Raw genomic sequence first — 14,409 nt, 5'->3', positions numbered from 1 at the left:
GTCGTAACAGTTACGATATCGCACCCGATTATTGCCTCAATGACCCAGATTACCGCCGACTAATCCGCTCGTTAATGTTGCGGCACGCAGAGCCGAACACACAAGTCCATTACCCTTGGTCCTTTTTCATCCCAGTTTCTCGAACTCTACGACTCCCAGTTCGAGAAGTACGACTTGCCGTTCCAACCCTCAACTTCGTTTCACCTGTATCGACTTTTTGCCGTGCGCCGTCCAAGACACGACGTCTTGCTCTCAAGGAACCGTGGATGTCTATAGATGGGTTCACACTTCACAACCACGTGTGAAAGCGCCCATAGGCATTCATGGTTATTTGAGAGCACGACGTCGTGTCGTAGACCGCGCACGGCGAAAAGTCGATAGTGTCAAAGGACCTCCTTGGCTGTGATGACGCCCTCTGTACATTGTATTCTGTCTAACGTTAAACTATCATATTTAGAACAATAATCAAAATGATTTGCATGTCCAAGGAGGGCCGTCGGTTGTAAGATACGCGAATAGTCTATAGAGACAGTGGAATTGCTAACGCTATCATTTATACCACCACCACTACCACCACCGCCACAACCGCCACCGCCACCACCACCACCACCCTTACAATCACTTCCATTAAAGGACAGCTACTATTGTCAATCTTGTTACTACTACTATTTCTATTGTTAGTATTACTATTTCTGATGCCATGAATACAGTTACTGGAAACTACAAAACACAAGCACACACACACACACGCGCGCGCACACACGCACACACACACGCACACACACACACGCACACACACACACACACACACACACACACACACACACACACACACACACACAAACCATGTAATTTTTTTCCTTAAACACTTCTAAAGGCACTGCCTACTACCCTCTCCTTCCCCTCCGCTCCCTCTGGGTTCACCTTCTCCCTCCTCCTCCTCCTCCTCCTCCTCCTCCTCCTCCTCTTCCTCTCCCCCCGCCCACTCCCCTTCCCACCCACGCCCACTCCCCTTCTTCCCACACCCGCAACACGTTTGGACACAAAGAAAGAATTGTTGAGAGCGAAGTCGGCGCCCGCAGAGTCAGTTGGGCCACTTAATGGCCGACGGAGCACAATGGGGCAACAACTTCTGTGGGGGGAAATTGTTTTGCCCCAGACTAAGTGAGGCGCATTCATAAACAACTCGGCTCGGGCCAAAGGGTGCTGGGGCACGTGCACGCACGCACGCACCAGTGAACTGCCACCAGATGGAATAGAAATAATGATAATAGAATAAAAATACATAAAAGGAAACAGTAGAAAATAATTTAAGCAGACTAGAATAAAAAATAAGATAAAGACTTCGAAGGCAATTAAAGGGACCAAGGGGACTAAATGGATCGATAGTAAAAAAATAATAAAATAAAAACAAAAGTGACTTAAAACTCGAAGTATGAAAAATGGGGAATGTGTAGAGTGAGGGTGACGAGGAAGAGGAGGAGGAGTAGGAAGAGGAGAAGAGAGGAGAGGAGGAGGAAGATAGGGAAAAGAGAGGAGGAAGAGAAGTAGGAGAGGAGGAGGAGGAGGAGGAAGAGAAGGAGAGGAGGAGGAGGAGGAGGAAGAGAAGTAGGAAAGGAGGAGGAAGAGAAGTAGGAGTGGATGGGGAAAAGAGAGGAGGAAGAGGAGGAGGAGTAGAAGAGAGAAGAGGAGGAGGAAGAGTAGAGGAAGAGGAGAAGAGAGGAGGACAGGAAGAGGAGTAGGAAGAGGAAGAGGGGAGGATGATGAAATGAAGTGAACGATGAAGAATGGGTGGAGGAGGAGAAGGAAAAAATATTCATCCAGGCAGTTTCAAAGGAATAGACCCTTCCATACCGGGTGGCACTTGTCTTTTCGTCCTGTCTGCCGTCAGGCGATTTTATTCAGATGTGAGAGACCACATACTTCGGCTGGAATGAGATCTCACAAGTTTCTTCTTTTCAATTCTTGTCGGCCAACGCAAGAAATACATAAATGATAAAAGTTACGAAATGTATCAAAAACACTTGGAAGGAGGCAAGGACGTTCAACGGAAACTGAATTATTAGTCAACATGCGATTCATGAATAACATAGCAAGCTAATGAAGAGTCAGTGAGGGGGAGAGGGGGGAGAGGGAGGGGGAAGGGGGAAGGGGGAAGGGGAAGGGGAAGGGGGGAGGGAAAGGGGGAAGGGGAAGGGGGAAGGGGAAGGGGGGAGGGGGAAGGGGGAAGGGGGAAGGGGAAGGGGAAGGGGGGAGGGAAAGGGGAAGGGAAAGGGAAAGGGGAAGGGGGGAGGGGTTGGACCAAAAACAGAAGCGAAAGAAAACGGAAAGTGGGCAGGGGTGGAGAAAGAAATAGAAAATGGAGACGGGGTTGGTTAGTGGGAGAGAGGTGGAATAAAAAAAGAGAAAATGAAGAGTGGGGGATGGTAAAGGAGGAAGGAGAAGAGGAAGAAGAAGAAATAGAGGAGAAGAGACAAGAGGAGATGGAATAGAAAATGAGATAGAAGAGATGAGGAAGAGAGAAGAAAGAAGAAGAGGAGAGAAGGATGAGAAGAGAAGAAATAAACTGAGGAGAGGATAGAAGAGGAGATAGAAGAGAAAATTAAATAGTGAAGGAGAGAAAGAAGATGAGAAGAGAAGGAAGAATGGAGAAGGAAGAGAAGAAGATAACGAAACAAATAAAACTGAGAGAAGTGAGAGGCGGAACAAAAGAAAAGAAGGAAGAAGAAGAACGAGACGAAGGAAGATTGAGATGAAGAGATTAGCAAGATAAAAATATATAGACAAAATAAAAATAGTAAAAAATAGAGTAATCAAATAATTAAAAATGAGTAAAAACACTGAACAAGTGCAGAATACGGAGAAGTTGAAGACCACGAAGAAGAAGAACGAGACGAAGGAAGATTGGGATGACGAGATTACCAAGATATAAAAAAATATATATATAAAATAAAAAAGTAAAAACTAGAGTAATCAAATGATTAAAGAAAGAGTAAAAAAACTGAACAAGTGCAGAATACGGAGAAGTTGAAGACCACGAAGAAGAAGAACGAGACGAAGGAAGATTGGAATGACGAGATTAGCAAAAGAAAATATATATATATATATATATATATATAAGTAAAAACTAGAGTAATCAAGTAATTAAAAAAGAGTAAAGATACTGAACAAGTGTGGAAGAATACGGAGAAGTTGAAGACCACGAAGAAGAAGAACGAAAAGAAATGGCGCGGAAGCAATGATCTCGGGGACAAAGGAAACTGACACAGTGCCAATTCGTCAACAGGTGGCCGGTTGACACCAAAACGAAAAAATCAGAAAATAAAATGAAATGAAATGAAATAAAAAAGGGTAAAATTAGATAAAATAGTATAGAATAAAATAAAATAAAATGGAATGAAATACAAAAAGGATAAAATGAAATAAAATAGTATAGAATAAAATGAAATAAAATTGAATGAAATACAAAAAGGATAAAATGAAATAAAATAGTATAGAATAAAATAAAATAAAATTGAATGAAATACAAAAAGGATGAAATAAAATAATATAGAATAAAATAAAATGAAATAGAATGAAATACAAAAAGGATAAAATAAAATAAAATAGTATAGAAAAGAACAAAATTAAATGAAATACAAAAAGGACAAAATGAAATAGATTAGTATAGAATAAGATAAAATAAAGTAACAAAAAATAAATAAATAAATAAATAAGTATAATAAAATAAATTGAAACAAAGCAAAACAAAACAAAATTGAAATATAACAAGGAAAACAAACAAAACTAAAATAATCAGAAAAAAATACACAAGTCAACTAAAGCCACACTAAGCGTTCGAGTATATACTAACACAAACTCCTCCTCCTCCTCCTCCGGGGACTCCCGTCCTGTGACTCCTCCAGGGAGTGGGAGTGGGAGGGAGGGGCCTAGCACAGCCAAGCCAGACACTCGAACGACACAGACCTCCTCGAGGATGACAGGGCGTGTGTGTCGGAGCGACACAAAGTGTCAGAAACCACAGTTTATAGGTACGGTGTCTGAGGCCTTGAAGTATCCTTGAGAGCCCAACCCGCTTTCAATATGATTGCCACGTGGGTGCGGGACCCAGGAGGGAACGAGACTCCGGGGGGGAACCCTGGAGGTTAGATAATGTGGAGGAGGACATGTAGAGGAGAACATATGGAGGTAGAACCCGGAGGAAAGTTTTCCGTCTTTTACCGCGTTTTTCCGTGTGTTTGGATTGTCTCCAGGATCTTCTCTTCATCACTGTAGCGTCTCTCCATCCCTCATTCATTCATTCACTCACTCTCCTCTCCCTTTTTCTCTCTCTTTGACTTTCCCTCTCTCTTTTCTTTTTCATTTCTCCCTATTTTTCCCTTTCATTTTCATTTTCTCCCATTTTCCTCCGTCCCGCCTCTCTCTCTATCTGTATCTCTCTCTGTGTGTGTGTGTGTGTGTGTGTGTGTGTGTGTGTGTGTGTGTGTGTGTGTGTGTGTGTGTGTGTGTGTGTGTGTGTGTGTGTGTGTGTGTGTGTGTGTGTGTGTGTGTGTGTGTGTGTGTGTGTGTGTGTGTGTGTGTGTGTGTGTGTGTGTGTGTGTGTGTGTGTGTGTGTGTGTGTGTGTGTGTGTGTGTGTGTGTGTGTGTGTGTGTGTGTTTCCCCCCTCTCTCTCTCTCTCTCTCTCTCTCTCTCTCTCTCTCTATCTATCTCTCTCCTCTCTCTCATATTTGTGCAACCATCTGAATTATTCAGAGGAAACAAAAGCACGAAGGAATATCCATTTTTTATGTCTACTATTCCTCTACATTTCTACTTCGCCTATTTTCTATCCACCTCCTATTTCCTCCCTTCTTCTTCTTCTTCTTATTCTTCCTCATTCTCATTATGTCCCATGTCTCTTCCTATTGTCACTATGCCACTTTCTTTCTCGTAGTTTTTTCATTCCTATATACATACCTCTTAGATACTTAATACCCCCTCCCCCTTCTCCCTACCCGTCCCCTCCCCCTACCCGTCCCCTCCGCATACCCGTCCCCTCCCCCTACCCGTCCCCTCTCTCTACCCGTCCCCACTCTCTACCCGTCCCCTCTCCCTACCCGTCCCCTCTCCCTACCCGTCCCCTCTCCCTACCCGTCCCCTCCCCCTTCCCCTCTCCCAACCCGTCCCCTCTCCCTACCCGTCCCCTCCCTTACCCGTCCCCTCCCCCTACCCGTCCCCTCCTCTACCCGTCCCTTCCCCTACCCGTCCCTTCCCCTACCCGTCCCCTCTCCCTACCCGTCCCCTCTCCCTACCCGTCCCCTCCCCTACCCGTCCCTTCCCCTTACCAGTCCCCTCCCTCTTCCCTCTCCTACACCACTATCCTCCACCTTCCTTCTTTCCTAGCCATCTCCCACACCCTGGAGACAGACAGACAGACAGACAAATTACTCATCCATTGGCACCGCCCCCCATGACCCCGTGTGACCCCGTGACCTCCCCCCTCGGGTTAAATCCGACTTTTTGACGCCCCTATCCTGCCACTTGACCCTCCTCCGTCCTACCCCGAGGATATTTTCTTTCATCTTCGTACACCTTCGGCACTGAAAGCGATTTGTAATCTTCGTCTCTCCTCCCCCCAAAAAAAAAAAAAATACTTCACTCCCTGCGCATCTTCCAGGTGGGTGGATGAGGAATGTGGGTGGAAGAAGGAGGGAAGTGGAGGAGGGAGGTGGAGGAATGGGATGAGTGGAGGAGGGAGGTGGGTGGAGGAGGGAGGTGGGTGGAGGAGGGAGGTGGGTGGAGGAGGGAGGTGGGTGGAGGAGGGAGGTGGGTGGAGGAGTGGACTGAGTGGAGGAGGGAGGTGGGTGGAGGAGTGGACTGAGTGGAGTAGGGAGGTGGTGTGGAGGAGTGGACTGAGTGGAGTAGGGAGGTGGGTGGAGTAGGGAGGTGGGTGGGGGAAAGTGGGCTGGGTGGAAGAGGAAAGTGGAGTTGGTGAAGGAGGAAAGTGGAGTTGGTGAAGGAGGAGAGCGGGATGGATGAAGGAATGAGTTAGGTGGAGGAATGGGGTCGGTGGGGAGAGGTGTTGGTGGGGGAGGAGGTTAGTGGGGGAGTGGAGTGGGTGGAGGATTGGGCCGGGTGGAGGGAGATGGGTGGAAGCATGGGGGGTGAATGAAAGGTCAGTAAATAATTTAAACGCTAATTACAAATTTAACTTTTATCCTGGTTGCCGGCGGGCGATTTTGTTCAGCCGAGGGGGGGGGGAACCCCATAACGTCCCTCCACTTCCATCTCCACCCTCAGGGCACAGCGATGGCTCTCCATAATTGAACACCACAGAAGGAGTCAACCGAAGGGAATATCAAGAGTTAAGGAGAGAAAGGCCAAAGGCCCGCAATGCCGGGAACGGATGCTGAGATTATGGATTAAGAGTTAATTCGGGGAGGGGGGCTTTAGTTTAGGGAATTAGGTATAAAGTTAGGGAAGGAGCGTAATTGGGAGGGGTTTAGGTGTCGCGTGTGAGGTGGAGGGGGATAGGAGGGAGGAGGAAATGAGAGGAGAGAGGGAGGAGGGAGAGAGGAGGGAGAGAGGAGGGAGATAGGAGGAGAGAGGAAGGACAGAGAGACAAAGATGATGGTGAAAAGAGAAAGGAAGAGGAAGGTGGAGGGAGGGAAGAGGAAGAGGGAGGAGGTAGGAGGGAGGAGGGAGGAGGGAGGAGGGAGGAGGGAGGAGGGAGGAGGGAGGAGGGAGGAGGGAGGAAGAAGGAGGAAAGAGGAAGAACGAGGAGAGTAGTATTTAATATTTCGTCAACCACGACCAGAGTTTGACCTACTGAAGCCCATTAATTTAAATTCATCTAAATAGAAACACTAGATGCCGGCCAGAACAAAGCTTCTAAACTATAAAACAGGCACGTCAAATTTACGTCGTCAAACTCCAGACTACTTACTAGGCTCCCGAGGATTCTTGCAGTTCCCGAAAGACATCAAGCGGTTCTTACAGTTCTCAGGGGAGTCAAGGACAGCTGCAACCCAGAAGGGGCCATCGATTTTTTTTTTTTTTTTTTTTTTTTTGTCACTTCCATCAAGACAAAACGACGATGGTCACCACACTCACCTGCGAACAACGAAATATTTTTTTTATTTGTTGTGATAGAGGCAAATGATAGCAAGAACAAAATTCACACAAAAAAAAAAAAAATCCAAAATCTGAATTCAGTAGGTGTCTAAATTGTGGAAGTCATATTTTTCATCAATATTTTGCAAAAATCATCACTACCGTCAAATCATAATCATAGTCTATCAATATTTTGGTGACACTGCATAGCATTATACTTTTATTATGGTATGACATACATACATGCATACATACCAAAATATCCCCCCCCCCCTTATAAAGGGGTGGCCTTGCTAAAGCGCAGAGTAAAACACAGCGATCAAATCGCATGAAAATTCATTACGACTGAAAATTAAATTTAAACGTTTTGACCCCCAGCAAATACAAATGTGTAAAATATAAATAGAGGGACGAATAAATAGAATGAATGAATACAATTAAACTAACCACTCTGTTACAATGTACGGATATAGAGATCCATGGTAGGGTGCAGCTTACACTTGTAAGACAATATATGTTTACAGTTGTATAAATCTTTTTTGTCTCCCTTGCCTTAACCCTCCACTCCCACCCTCTCTCTCTCTCTCTCTCTCTCTCTCTCTCTCTCTCTCTCTCTCCCATTCTCTCTCTCTCTCTCTCTCCCATTCTCTCTCTCTCTCTCTCTCCCATTCTCTCTCTCTCTCTCTCTCTCTCTCTCTCTCTCTCTCTCTCTCTCTCTCTCTCTCTCTCTCTCTCTCCCATTCTCTCTCTCTCCCATTCTCTCTCTCTCCCATTCTCTCTCTCTCTCTCACTCTCTCTTTTTCTCTCTCTCTTTCTCTCCCATTCTTTCTCTCTCATTCTCTCTCTCTTTCCCATTCTCTCTCTCTCTCTCTCTCTCTCTCTCTCTCTCTCTCTCTCTCTCTCTCTCTCTCTCTCTCTCTCTCTCTCTCTCTCTCTATCTCTCTATTTTTTTTGGGGGGGGTCCCCAGTGCACTGGTGGCGTAATCGGAAACATACTAGTTTCATATTCATTTAGTTGTGGGTTCGAATCCCGTACCCCTCTCCAATTCCCATCAGCAACTGTTCCCTACCCCAACAGTCCAAATGTATAGGACAAAGATGACTGCTTCAGCTGCAGCCACTTAGCGCCTCCTGGCGTAGGCTCCTCACCTTTACCCTTTACCATCCCAGCGGTTGCATGAATAGTCCCGATCAGTCACGTTCGAGCCACAAATCCCCCGATTTGAACGCGGCGGGTTTTGAACGCAGACTATCACTCGTTGAGTTCACACTATAGGCCCTAAGGATACACCTGACCTGGACCACGCCTTTGCGAGCTTCACAGATTAGGTCATGATCGATCTCGGGACTCTAGAGGCGTGTCTACATGCACGTTATTGACCATCACTTCATGTGCACGGCTGCTACACGAGCGTTCGCTTTAGACAAGAACAAGCAAGAAGACCACCCAAGGTTGAGGACGTCCACATTTTGTTGCAAGAGGGAGATCTGTATGAGTTGACAATATACGTGTATATATATATATATATATATATATATATATTGCTGATAACCACAGGGAAAAAACGGAAAAGAAAACTGAAATTCACAAGCGCTTTCGTGATATTTCACATCTTCAGGGAGATGTGAAATATCACGAAAGCGCTTGGGAATTTTAGTTTTCTTTTCCGTTTTTTCCCTGTGGTTATCAGCAATCTTTTGAATCACGTGGTGTGATCTTTTTGCATATATATACATATATATATATATATATATATATATATATATATATATATATATATATATATATACAGTATATATATATATATATATATATATATATATACAGATAGAGAGAGAGAGGGAGGGAAAGAGGAGAGAGATAGACAGGAGAGACAGAGAAGGGAGAGGAGGAAACGGGTAGAGAGCAAAAGAGGGAGAGAGGGAAGGGGGAGAGAGGGAAGGGGGAGAGAGGAAAGGGGAAGAGAAGTAAGGGGGAGAGATAGAAGGAGGAGAGATGGAAGAGGAAGAGGGAAGGGGAAGAGAGGGAAGGGGAGAGAGGGAAGAGTGAGGGAGGGAAGGGAAGAGAAGAAAGGGTGAGAACGAAAAGGGAGAGAGGGAGAGATGGAAATGGGGAAAAAGGGAGGAAAGGGGAGTGAGGAAGGCAGGCACATAGACAGGTCCACGGAAGCCATCGTCTCTCCAAAGCACTCAACTCCTTTTTGGCCAAAAAGAGGAACAAAAGAATAACAAATGCAGCAGTGGACACAACCGCTCCATGGGTTCTGCGCAGGCCGGCCTTCGCCACCTGCATTACACATGCACGAACTGCTCTCTCTCTCTCTCTCTCTCTCTCTCTCTCTCTCTCTCTCTCTCTCTCTCCCTTTCTTAACCCATGGTATTACGCGGATTTTCCCCCTAGCATTTCAGGACTCAAACACCATTCCATAATCTTACGTACTGCCTAACTTTCCTATCTTCTTCCATCTTCATCTATTTTTTTATCCCGAAATCCAGGTCTCATTCACCCGGCTGGGTTGTCCATAAAAGGCGACATGACGTCATCGGCCGCGCGTGTGCCTAATGTAAACAAGGTCTCTTTCGTTCTCTGTTGACTTGGCCGCCCGTGGAGGGAGCCCCCACCCCCACACCCGCCCTCGAGTCATCTGAGAGTCACCCACAGAGTTTTGACTGTGATGAGGATGCTGGAAATGTCTCGTAGGACATTGCGAAACAGTTGACAGGGGCAGATGTACCTAAGAAATAGAATGATAACACTTGGTGGTTATGTCAGTGATGTTATGTGATGGTGTTAGTGATAAAGATGATGGTCTTGTGTTCAGTTGGGGTGAAAATGGTGAAAGTTATATATCTGGCGGTGATTAGAGGTACAAACGCGTCAATTAGTGATGTAAAACACCTTACATCGTATAGCCACACTCATCCTTCTCCCCCACCCCCTGAGAATCACCTCACCATGACAAGCTCCCATGCACACTCCCGACCCATCTCCACCGGGACTTATACAATCCAAATCGTTTCCCTTGAAGAATAATCATGCAAGACTTTCTTATAACCTGAATATAGAAAATAAGGAAAATATGGTAGAAAAGTACATTTATTCCAGTATACTTTAAAAAGAGTATGGATATAATTGTATCCATATACCATTACTAACCACTACGACAGAAACTGGCCTCCAATCTTGTTGACCTCCACATTCCCAAATCGTAAACACCTGACTCAAACATACAACACACATCACGCCACCGCCCAACGGAAAGTTACCAAAACAAGTACATAGTGTCGCCAGACAGATCATTAACCATTTCCTTATACCTACCAAACTACATAATTATAACTGCAAACCATACACCAAGTGAAAACACATTCGCTAAATACTACATAGATCAATTCCAATGGAACTAACACACAAGTAGTGTTGTATAAATCCCAAACCTATGATCTAACTGTTAACCTAAACCAGATATGCAAAGATGGGCATATTCACATATATATGCGGCGACTGCGTTGCCATATCAGAACTTTCCCTTAGATGGAGCGCCTGGGGACTCTCCCCGAAGGGGATTACATTCTCATGCTGTAGATATATCTCCACTACAATAAATCAAGAAAGCCCGGAGAGGATTTACATTCCCTGGCATAGGTGTAGCCATTCACTGGTTACACACCGCTTTAACTTTTCTTTCCTTTTCACTATATTTTCGAAAAAATCTGGGTTATAATAAGTGACTTTAATCATTTCAGTGAAGCTCCTTGATAATAGGAGAGTCACTTTAATGCTTATGCTCTAGCAAAGACCAAGCCATTCTATTCAGCTTCATCCAACACTTCGTCACAGATGAAAAAAAAAATACCTCAATGAAGAAAAATGCTTCTACTGTTTTCCCATACATGTGGTAATAGAATACTATACGGGGTGGAATGAGAGGACTGGGGATTCCCCTTCCTGTATTTTTCTCCCCCGCGGAGGCAAGGCACTACTTAAACCGGACGGACGGATGGACGGACCGACTGACGTACACGGACATACGAACACACGGACGGACGGACGGACACACACACACACACATTATATATATATATATATATATATATATATATATATATATATATATATATATATATATATATGGGATCCCAAAGGTACAGACATAATACATCAAGTGCATGAAGGAGTAAAACGGAATCTTCTCGCTAAAGATGAACTGAGAAGTTCACGGTGATGGACACTTTGCTGCAACCGAAGTCACGGCAACAGTTCACCGTTACATGCAGGTTCCGAACCGTGATCCTCGATATTCGAATCCAGTTTGAACCCGGCACACCAAGCCGACTGTGAAATAAGCCACCGGACTGGAAAATGCCTCGACGGAAAAGCGAACGAGGAAGAAAGGCCAAGGAGGAAGAAACTTTGAGTGGCAATCACGCCAGAATTGCGGTGATTAAGTCCGGATCCAAAAATGCAATTGAAGGTTTACAGAGACCTTGGGGCGTCGGCCTGAAGATGCTGCTGATGGCAGCAATCAGTGAGCAATAGCGAATCTCTGTTTATGTCCAATATCTGTACATTTAACACACACACAAACATTAAATACATGTACATATATATGCACACACACACACACACACACACATATATATATATATATATATATATATATATATATATATATATTGAAGCTTGAAAAAAGTACACTAACATGGCATAATTTACCAGCTAATCCAAGGCTCTCTTTTACAAATTTAAACAGCCCGTTCCAGCTGCCGCCAGGTGATTTCATTCACCTAAAGGTACCAACCCCTCCCCACAACGAGAAGCCCAAAATAGCCTCGAGTAATCCTTTCCAGCTGTGGGAGAGAGATCTTGTTCCATCCAACAACAAGATTTAATCCAGCCAGGGGGGAAAAGGACTGAAAGGCGGAACCAACTCTCTCTCTCTCTCTCTCTCTCTCTCTCTCTCTCTCTCTCTCTCTCTCTCTCTCTCTCTCTCTCTCTCTCTCTCTTTCTCTCTCTCACGTGTGCGAGCGCGCGTGTGTGTTTATGTATATGTGTGATTCACCTTGGTGTTTGGATCACGTGTTGGACTCGTGATCGACAGCTATTTCCCTCCCGGAAGAGAGCTCAGAGCTCGTATGGCCGATCTATGGGTAATGCTTTGACCTTACACGCACACGCACACATCCAACTCCCCGCCCACGAGAGTTGGAGTAACGACTTGAAGTGCAGCGATACTAAAATTATTTCAGCCCCGGGCAGGATTCGAACCCGGACCGCCGTAGTGACAGTCAGGGACTCTACCAACTGCGCTACCGAGTGTGTGTGTGTGTGTGTGTGTGTGTGTGTGTGTGTGTGTGTGTGTGTGTGTGTGTGTGTGTGTGTGTGCGTGCGTGCGCGTCTTTGTGTGCATGTGTGAGTGTGTGTCTGTGTCTGTGCGTGTGTGTCTGTGTCTGTGCGTGTCTGTGTGTGTCCGTGTGTGTGTCTGTATGTACCTCTGTGTGTGTGTGTGTGTGTGTGTGTGTGTGTGTGTGTGTGTGTGTGTGTGTGTGTGTGTGTGTGTGTGTGTGTGTGTGTGTGTGTGTGTGTGTGTGTGCACGTGTATTTGTCTGTCTCTGCCATTTCAGTTCCGGGTTTATGGTTGATCATGGAAGAATCAGCGATGAAATACCTCGACCTGAAATTCGCGTCGCCCTGAAATTCAGTCCACCTGAATGTCGTGACTGCGCACCAATCAGGCTGAAGCTGAAATGCCACGTGCGCACCAAACCTCTCTCACCATCTTTCACTAGCTCGCTCGCTCCCGCGGTGTCTGTCTGTCTGTCTGTCTGTCTGCTTGTCAATACATGTCTGTCTGTGCCTACCTGCCTGTTTGCCTGGTACAGTATGTCCTCTCTCTCTCTCTCTCTAGAACCCTCTCTCTTTCTCTCTCTCTCTCTCTCTCTCTCTAGAACTCTCTCAGCGTCTGTGCCTGTTTGTTTGTTTCTGTCTATACTCCTGTCTGTCTGTCTCTGTCTGTCTGCCTCTCTCGCTCTCTGGATCCTTGCCTGCGGAAAACATGGCAGTGGTCCTCGGTAGTATACGAGAAAAATATATATAAATAATAAAATGAAAAAAAAATGATTTATTGGGTTTCCCCCCCGTCCTGTCCAACTCGGCTTTAGCTTTGGTCCGCCTTCTTACAAAAAGTCCCGCTGGAACTCCCTGACTCCCCGAAGACGGTCTCAACTCCCCAACGGACGCCTCTCGACGTGAGCCTTCGATACTGTTTTTTTTTTTGTTTGTTTTTTTGTTTTTTTTGGGGGGAAGGGGGAGGGGGAGGGGGAGGGGAGGAGGAGGGGGGCGTTACCAATACTTTTTCACTTCCGACGGTGAAACAGACGAGGGAGCTTTGGCGTGCCTTCAGGGCCTGAAACAGAACTATGACAGGACATCTCTCTTTCTACTCAATGCCTATTTTTGAGTTCGCATACAATGCGGAGGTTTTAGATTATGTCCATTTCGGTGATGTCATCATCGTGAAATCTAATAGAATTTATTTATATAGCCATTCTGTTTCCAAAAGCTGGGGGAAATGCGTACCTGCTGGGGCTAAGTGCTCACACACTATTTTTGATCCATATGTAAGTTAACTGATTTGTGTTCATTAATGTACCTGTTCTACGAGTATATTCAAACTGGAACGAAAGAAAACGAAAAAATTTTCATACCTGTTTTTGGCAATTAAAATAATAAATCTCTTAGTGCGCACTTTCCCCAACTTACGGTACCTATATATATGTACATGTACATGTACATATTTACATACATACATACATACATACATACATATACCAAGGCTTTTTCCCCCTTCCAAGGGAGGTAGCCAAAAAGGTAAAGGCATAAAAACACTCCCACCCATTTCATCCCTAAATACACTCCACACCCCTCCCACCCTTCCTCTTATCTGAGCACCTCCTGGATGACGGGTCATCCCTGCACCCCGCCCACCGCCCTGGGTCAGAAGCAGTGTCGCAAGACACAGTACATCCACAGCAAGGCCGCTTCATTTAATCGGCGACCCCCCCTCTCCGTCCCCCTTTGCATATAAGGCGAGGACGGGGAGAAATCCCTTCGGGCTGCGTCAAATTTACTCACACATACTACCCCACCCCCCACCCCCCCGCCCATTCCTCCTCATGCAGTCACAACATCATCCATATACAACCATTCTCCACTCACCTCTGTCTTCCGTCCTCTCCCTTCCTTCCTCAACAGACATTCCCCTCTTCCCCAAAGCCCCCTTCACCCCATCCATCCACCTCATCCTAGGACGTCC

The 14,409-nt window shown here is 45.6% G+C and overlaps 1 protein-coding gene across 2 annotated transcripts in view; it reads right to left on the bottom strand.

The window, feature by feature from the left end:
• pHCl-1 (pH-sensitive chloride channel 1) overlaps positions 1–14,409 on the bottom strand; it is an 877,177-nt gene that overhangs the window by 685,326 nt on the left and 177,442 nt on the right. The window contains exon 2 of one of the 2 annotated variants that reach the window (XM_076211873.1): positions 6,927–7,093. The exons of the other annotated variant lie outside the window; for it this stretch is intronic. The gene's annotated coding sequence lies outside the window, so the exon portion shown is untranslated. The remainder of the gene's footprint in view (positions 1–6,926; positions 7,094–14,409) is intronic. 2 annotated transcript variants of the gene reach the window in all.

This window comes from Oratosquilla oratoria, chromosome 29 (assembly GCF_046742065.1).
Source record: "Oratosquilla oratoria isolate Oo_2021 chromosome 29, ASM4674206v1, whole genome shotgun sequence".
Lineage (NCBI taxonomy): Eukaryota > Metazoa > Arthropoda > Malacostraca > Stomatopoda > Squillidae > Oratosquilla > Oratosquilla oratoria.
This window is presented reverse-complemented; position numbering and strand designations above follow the sequence as displayed.